The 7,111-nt window shown below is 36.0% G+C and overlaps 2 protein-coding genes across 4 annotated transcripts in view; both read left to right on the top strand.

Annotated features, from left to right (window-relative positions):
* The window catches only part of LOC106151416 (uncharacterized), a 101,804-nt gene that overhangs the window by 31,615 nt on the left and 63,078 nt on the right, over positions 1 to 7,111 (top strand). The window lies entirely within an intron of this gene.
* Positions 5,185 to 7,111, top strand: part of LOC106150894 (serine/threonine-protein kinase/endoribonuclease ire-1) — a 37,003-nt gene continuing 35,076 nt past the window's right edge. For all 3 annotated transcript variants that reach the window (XM_087012814.1, XM_087012813.1, XM_087012812.1), the window contains exon 1: positions 5,185 to 5,295. The gene's annotated coding sequence lies outside the window, so the exon portion shown is untranslated. The remainder of the gene's footprint in view (positions 5,296 to 7,111) is intronic.

The following is a 7,111-nucleotide window of genomic DNA, read 5'->3' as shown; positions in this document are numbered from 1 at the left end:
GGTTATGCACTAATTTACCATGTTTTAACTGAGCTTGATGAATTAAGTTTCCTCCCGAGGAGGCTAGGCTTCGTCGACAAGCAGCTGAGAAAAAAAGACGTAAGCGGCCTTTTAGATTCTCGAGATACGAGACATAGTGACGTAGGAACCCGACTTCAGTTTCTTTTTATTTTTTATTAATTAATTTTTTTTGTTAAACGAGGGCCAGGATAAGATATTACCATGTAAAATGGTGCACAGGAATTGTGATTTTTACATAGCGATTTTCAAGTCACTTATCTTCATAAAATTTCATTTACAACTGCACGTAGACCGTTGACGCTGGAGAGCAGTACGGGGTGGAGTGACGTCACAGCTGTGTAGGTGGGTTGTGATATGTGTTCACAGTTTTAAAGCTACATGTACTATACTAGAAAATTCGTAAGCAAATAGATGTTAGAAAATATTTTTATAGCTAAAAAAATGAATCAACAATATGTTTATCTTTAATGAAACAATATTTTTGAAACAGCAATTGCAGCATTCTTTATGACTACAATTTTGTGCTCTTTAATTTTTGTTTTCATTTTTGGTACAAAATGAAGAATACTTAAGTCATTTCAGTGCTTTAAGGTTGATAAGCTAACTTAGGGGAGACGGCCGAACGTGAATGTATCTGAAAATAAATCGCTTACTGACTAGGCACCGTGTTCCTTTTAAGGTGGGCCCTACTGCTAAAAAATGGAATTATTGTTTTGCCTCTTTCACTTTTTTGTTATAAAATTATAAGCGTAATGATAGTTTAATCGCTAAATTTCCCTGAAATTTAGATTGCAGCGAAAATTGCGTTATTGGAAGGGGATTTTAGATAATTACAAATAATTGTGTATATGTAGGAAATGATTTGTTTTTGTGGTGGTTTCACTTGTGTTTATATATACATCAACAATATGTTTATAGGAAATAGTCTTATTTTGGGGTTTGTCTTTGCACATTTAACTTTAAAGTAGTTAATCAAGGCAGGGTGATAACAGATGTCCGTGGAACTGAAATGACTCAACCGCTGTGTATCTAGGCACACACATTTAATTGTTACGATCAATGTTTTTAGCAGCTATTTTATCAGCTACCTGATTAGTTTTTTTAGCTGCGGTGATATTTACCCGTATTGTGCCCTAGTGCAGTTTTAGCAGCTACATTGGAAGATTACTTACTTTGTTACATAATTTTATGTGGACATTTTGGTAGTTTTTATTATTTGAAGACAATCGTTCATCTTTTTACTTGGTGACTTCATATTCTTAGGATAATATTCTGTTTTACTAGCCAAGTACTCCTCGGTTGATGAGAATATGAGCTTCTCTCATATCCTATGTCCTTTCATTAATTTTTCATTTATGCCAACTTTTGGCTTCAATAGCTGTTGCTGTTTCACACATTTTCTTCATTTATCTTGGCTGCACTCATTAACCCACTTTATTTAATTTATATAATGACAGTTATTTAGTATGGGGATGTATGATTATCCCCCATTTTTGTAACTCTGTATCTTATTATTTTCGTCATTAATAAATGCGATTTTCAGTCATATGGACTTTATCTTATTTACCTTTGAGCTAAAACAGAGCTTCATTGTGTTTGTGGAAATTTAGCTACATAAATGGCTTATTTAGATTTACAAAACGGTGAAAGACACCCGATCTTCTGATGATGACTGGACGGTTAGAGGACCATTGAAGCAATATTTTACAGCATAATGCTTATAAAATGATACACCTTAATTGCGGCTGCAACGCAGACCCTCTTCTGATGTCCCCGAAAGTTTTCAAGAGACCTTAAGGTGGCAATAGCTACGGCTGATCTCCTCTTATCGTTGATGAATGACTCAGACAAAACTGAGTAATCCCACACTTTGTTTACGTTAACGCACAGCGTATTTCATTTATCGTTGATGCGTAAAAATACATGCATAAAATGGAACAATTTACTCCCACTATCTCGTTTTAAAATGTATCAGTTAGCCTTAAAGATTAATTTGTTAAAATGAAGGTGAGGAGAAGAATAACTTATCACCACATGTCTCGATCTCTGTTGTGCCTCCTTATATATGATAGCTGACTCCTATCACTGCACATGATAAACATTATATAAATATTTATTCTTTCGCTGAGGCTGGGGCTCGTTTTATTTATTCTCGTCATCAATTTCGTTGATAAGGAAGGTACTAGTTTTATGTAACAGAAGGTCAAATATTTCTGTAGATGAGAGAGTAAGCCTGTGATCCCAACACCATAGCTTAATTGTCCTGCTTTAAGTCAACAAGGTAAGCAAAGTTGGTTAATTCTGCTATCAGGAAATTATTCGAGTTGAATGTGTAATATTGGGTTTCAAACGACGACCTTCATTTGATGTAAAACCGAGTGCTATCGGCCTACTTCGATGTCAAGATAATGCCTTGCTGAATTGATTTTGAATTCTATAACCACGTGCATTGTAAGGCATAGTCATACATGTATTTTCTGTACAAACAAGGATCGATTATAAATTTACGTCAAAATAAACAAAAATAACTTAAACATATCGTAAATGAGACATCCCATAAAGTAAACACCAAGAAGGTCACTTCATCATATGATCTCTTCACCTCACGTACTCCCGCGTGCACACAAGAGCGAATACTTTATTGAAGCGAATTGAAAAAAGTTATTGACTACAAAACATTGTGGATTTATAGCACATTTATGTTTCAGAGAGTGTTGCAACTTATTTTCTAGCTTTGGACAGACTGTGATTTTTCTATAGTTATCATCAAACTTATTCTAGAGTTGCTTTCATAGTGTTTTTTTTTTTTTTCAATCCATGGCCAGGCTGGCGTTTTCAATAATGTGTTCGTGCGCTATTGAATAATTACTAGTAAATAAAAATAAATTATTTTCCACCAGTGTTTCACATTTAAGATATAAGCGCGTTTATTTTACCCACAGATCTGCCCAAAGAATTACTATTTTATAGGCTATGAACCAGGCCCGTAGCCAGGGGGAGGGGGGGGGGGGCAGGGGGTTCGAAAGAACCGCCCCTTTTCTCAGGAAAAGGTCCATTTGGGGTAAAATTTTATCAAGGTACACACAAGTTTCATTGTAACAGGTCCACAGTTTCAGAAAAAGAACCCCCCCCCCCTTTTGAATTTGCTGGCTACGGGCCTGTGAACACTATTATAAATATGACGTATCAAGGTCAGCTGTATAGAAACAGGGCAAAATAGGTAGGCCTACCTTTATAAAGTCCCGCTTCCCACGAACTATCATTTGCCTACAAATTACCATGCAAAAAGATATTATACATGTAAGTGGCACATTTACCAAACCAACATCATATTAATTAAGTTAAAGGGCATGATACGATAACCCAGAGTTGGCAGAATTTAAAGTGATCGTTCAAAAAAAAAAAAAAAAAAAAATGATTCGCTTCTATAAATTGCTGTTATTTTATTTGGCCATCTGCAGCATTTTATACATGTACCACCCCTATTGACTTCATGAAAGAAGTGTTTTAAACCGATCCCTTCATAAACCAGATATACCTTCCGTATTCCCCTGTCATAACTGCAGTATTTATGTCTCCTCCATCCCAGTGCACCTCAAACTTGCATAGTCCCATTCATTAAAAAGAGAAGGCAACAAAGACTATCGGTTGTTCGTGATTTGGCCAAACAAGGCGCTTTTCATTATATAAACTCACTATCCTAATAATTTTAACAATAATAACAATGTAGCAAATTGTTGCCTGCATTAAATGTTATGGCCTTAGGGATAAAAATTAAATATCAGGACAGATGTTTCATCATCTCTGCTGAGAGTTTATGTCTGGTCCCGCAGGCATCAATATGGAGGTAGATAATTTTTCTAACCAGCCAGTGATGTTGTTGTCTCCAATCTAAAATTTCTTGAAAATAGATCACTCGTTTTGACTTGCAGCTGATTGGGGTGTGCTGTAATGTGACAATTTGTCGGCAAGTTAACTATGTAACTTTCTGTAGATTTTAAACATTGTTTGATAAACTGATTTGATCACGTTTGTGTTGTAATTTTTTATGTCCAGGCAGCGATTAGGACAAATAAATATGAATAAGCCATGTACTAAATGCTGAGTATACCCAGCTTGTTTACTTATCGACATAATGAAATCTATTTTTAAAAAACAAATTAAGTACAGTAAGTTTAAAACTACGCTAGGCTTTTGTCTCTATTTTATTTTACGTACTTCATCATGGCATATATGTAGATATAGACAAAATAATCTTCACAAGTCGAGGGCGAAATATCATATTGCATGTTGGAGAGATTTCTTACTAGCGATAAAGTCGATAAAGTCACACGTCTAACACGCTCGACTATCGCCCGTGACAGATGGCTTAATACACAAATAAGGTATTCTAAAAATGTTTATGTATTTCGTAGTTTCATTAACCGGTCTAGGTAACAGTCAATTATGACTGGACCTGAAATTTTATTCCTCGCCGATGAGTAGCATTGCACCGTTGGCCAATCTGCTCAGTATTCGAATATTTTGAACTGTTCCCTCAATTTTACTAAAGTGACTAACGTACGTCATGATATTTTATTCTGTTTCAGTCGAATATTTAGCTTAAGTTTAGATTGTGGTGGAAATTTTGCTTTTGGAAGGGAATATTTTGTTTTTGTTTTTCCTGAGATGTTTTTGTGGTCGATTTTAGCCTTTCGTTTTGATTATTTTGCTTGAAACACCTTAATATGCCTGCAATGTAAACCTACTTCTGATGTCCCCGAATGATAAGTTTTCGAGAGACCTAAAGGTGGCAATAGGTAAGGCCTGCTATTATCGTTGATGAATGAATCACACAAAACTGTGTAATCTCACGCTTCCTTAACATTTCAATAATGCACAACGCATTTCATTTATCGTTGATGCGTAAAAATACATGCATAAAATGGATCAAATTACTCCCACTACTCGTTTTAAGATGTATCAGTTAGCCTTACAGATTGATTTGTTAAAATGAAGGTGAGGAGAAGAATAACTTATCACCACATGTCTCGATCTCTGTTGTGCCTCCTTATATATGATAGCTGACTCCTATCACTGCACATGATAAACATTATATAAATATTTATTCTTTTGCTGAGGCTAAGGCTCGTTTTATTTATTTTTCGTCATCATTTTCGTATCATAAGGGAGGTACTAATTTTATGTAACAGAAGGTCAAATATTTCTGTAGTTGAGAGAGTAAGCCTGTGATCCCAACACCATAGCTTAATTGTCCTGCTTTAAGTCAACAAGGTAAGCAAAGTTGGTTAATTCTGCTATCAGGAAATTATTCGAGTTGAATGTGTAATATTGGGTTTCAAATGACAACTGTTAAGATACTTCATGGTATATTACCACTTCATAGGATAAGAATTACTACTTCATGATAGAAGGCGACTTCATTGGTTAAAAAATAAGGACCCTTAGGAGACTTCATAGTATATTACCACTTCATGGGACATTGTGTCAAAACATGTTTCAGTTCTGGTTGGATGTGGAAATTAGGCGTAAAGGTCAATATGATGTTTCATTCTAAACCATGATTTCGAAAATGACACGTGTATTTGCAATGGGATGGGGGGGGAGGGGTGGAGTAACATTACTCACTCACACGATAGTGCTTATTTTATCTCGTTGGAGTTTAATGAAGCTGTTATTTTCAGATGTTCTCGTAGAAACCCGTGAGATTAACTTCTATAAATAATGTACTTTATTTCAAGAGCTCCGGTCCTGTGACGGAAAGCATAAAGCAAGTTTTTGGTTTTACCCATTTAGTTTTGAGATTTTTCAGATTTCAGGACGATTAAAAACTGATAATATTTGGACGTTGATTCATGGCGGGTCTAAGGCACTACATGTATAAGACAAACGAAGTCTATCAATTAACACATTGCCTGCCTTTAAACTAGGACATAAAGCTGACCAAGTGTGATTTGATTGACGGCACAAGTTTATAGATGTGGCTAGTACACAGCAGCAAGAATTTATAATATGTCTTTCCATTTTAGGTAAAGAACTCTACTAGGCAGAGAGGTTTTAATAAAGATTGACCTCCTGGCCTATTTAAAGGGGAAATGAAAAAATGAAACATATCCCAAACTTTTTCTTACGTATGTAGGTCACGATCTAAAGCAAAATTCGCCTTCGAGGTAGACTACAATTAAAATAATTAATTTTTTCAAATTCGAGTCTGTATTGGAGAACGTCCTCTCCCCCCAAAAAGAGAAGATGTCTACCGCAACGTTTTAGCCAATCAGAGTGCGTTGCCTAAAATAGCACTTGTACACAAGGAGAAACAAATATGGCGCGGTGGAGTTCGAAGTAAGTCGTTTACAGATGCACGTTAGTTACAACTCTTTCCCTTCATTGTTCGTGAACAGGGTTGTGCACTTAAACATTAAAAGAATTCATTTAACTTCTCGTCGGTTAAAATAGTCCAAAAATCAACGAATGGCTTGGAAATATTTACGACGGAGTGTAGCCTAGCTATTATGTCAACAGTGCTTGATGCCGTAATTCTCAATGCCGATTCACCGAATGAGTAACTTGTACCAGGAAATATACCGGTGACATGATTACAGACAGTGATATTTATCGGGTCAATTTAACCAGCCCGTTTCGGTTGGATATTTATAAACGACTGGTACTTTTTTTGTTGTTTGCTATGCTTTCTGAGCCGCAATTTTGACAACGTGATTTGCACGCACAACGTAGCACGGACTACAAATGCGTTCCAGACGATTTTGATACTTATTGGCAGTAGTGGTGAGCATCGTGCAGATGTCAAAATCGTCAATAGGAGTGGGTGAATTTTGTGCTACGCACACACGTATCTTACCTTGCTTTTCTAGTCGATTTGTTTTTATACCTTTCAGATCGAGAGTAGGCCTATTGTTGATGAGGCAAGCAGTCAGAGCAGTCCAGAACTAGAGATTATATGAAGAGCTCCCTGTGGTAAAGAGTTTTCTGTTATTTTTAAATAATACTGGCCTTTCAGTTAATCTGGCACATTCCTTAGTTTTGACAGTAATGTGGAGGACCCACCATACCCTCACCTAAATTCACGTGT

Source organism: Lingula anatina, chromosome 5 (assembly GCF_051362555.1).
Source record: "Lingula anatina isolate TDL-2025a chromosome 5, LinAna3.0, whole genome shotgun sequence".
In the NCBI taxonomy this organism is placed as follows: domain Eukaryota; kingdom Metazoa; phylum Brachiopoda; class Lingulata; order Lingulida; family Lingulidae; genus Lingula; species Lingula anatina.
The sequence above is the reverse complement of the archived record's forward strand: the minus strand, read 5'-3'. Positions and strand labels throughout refer to the sequence as shown.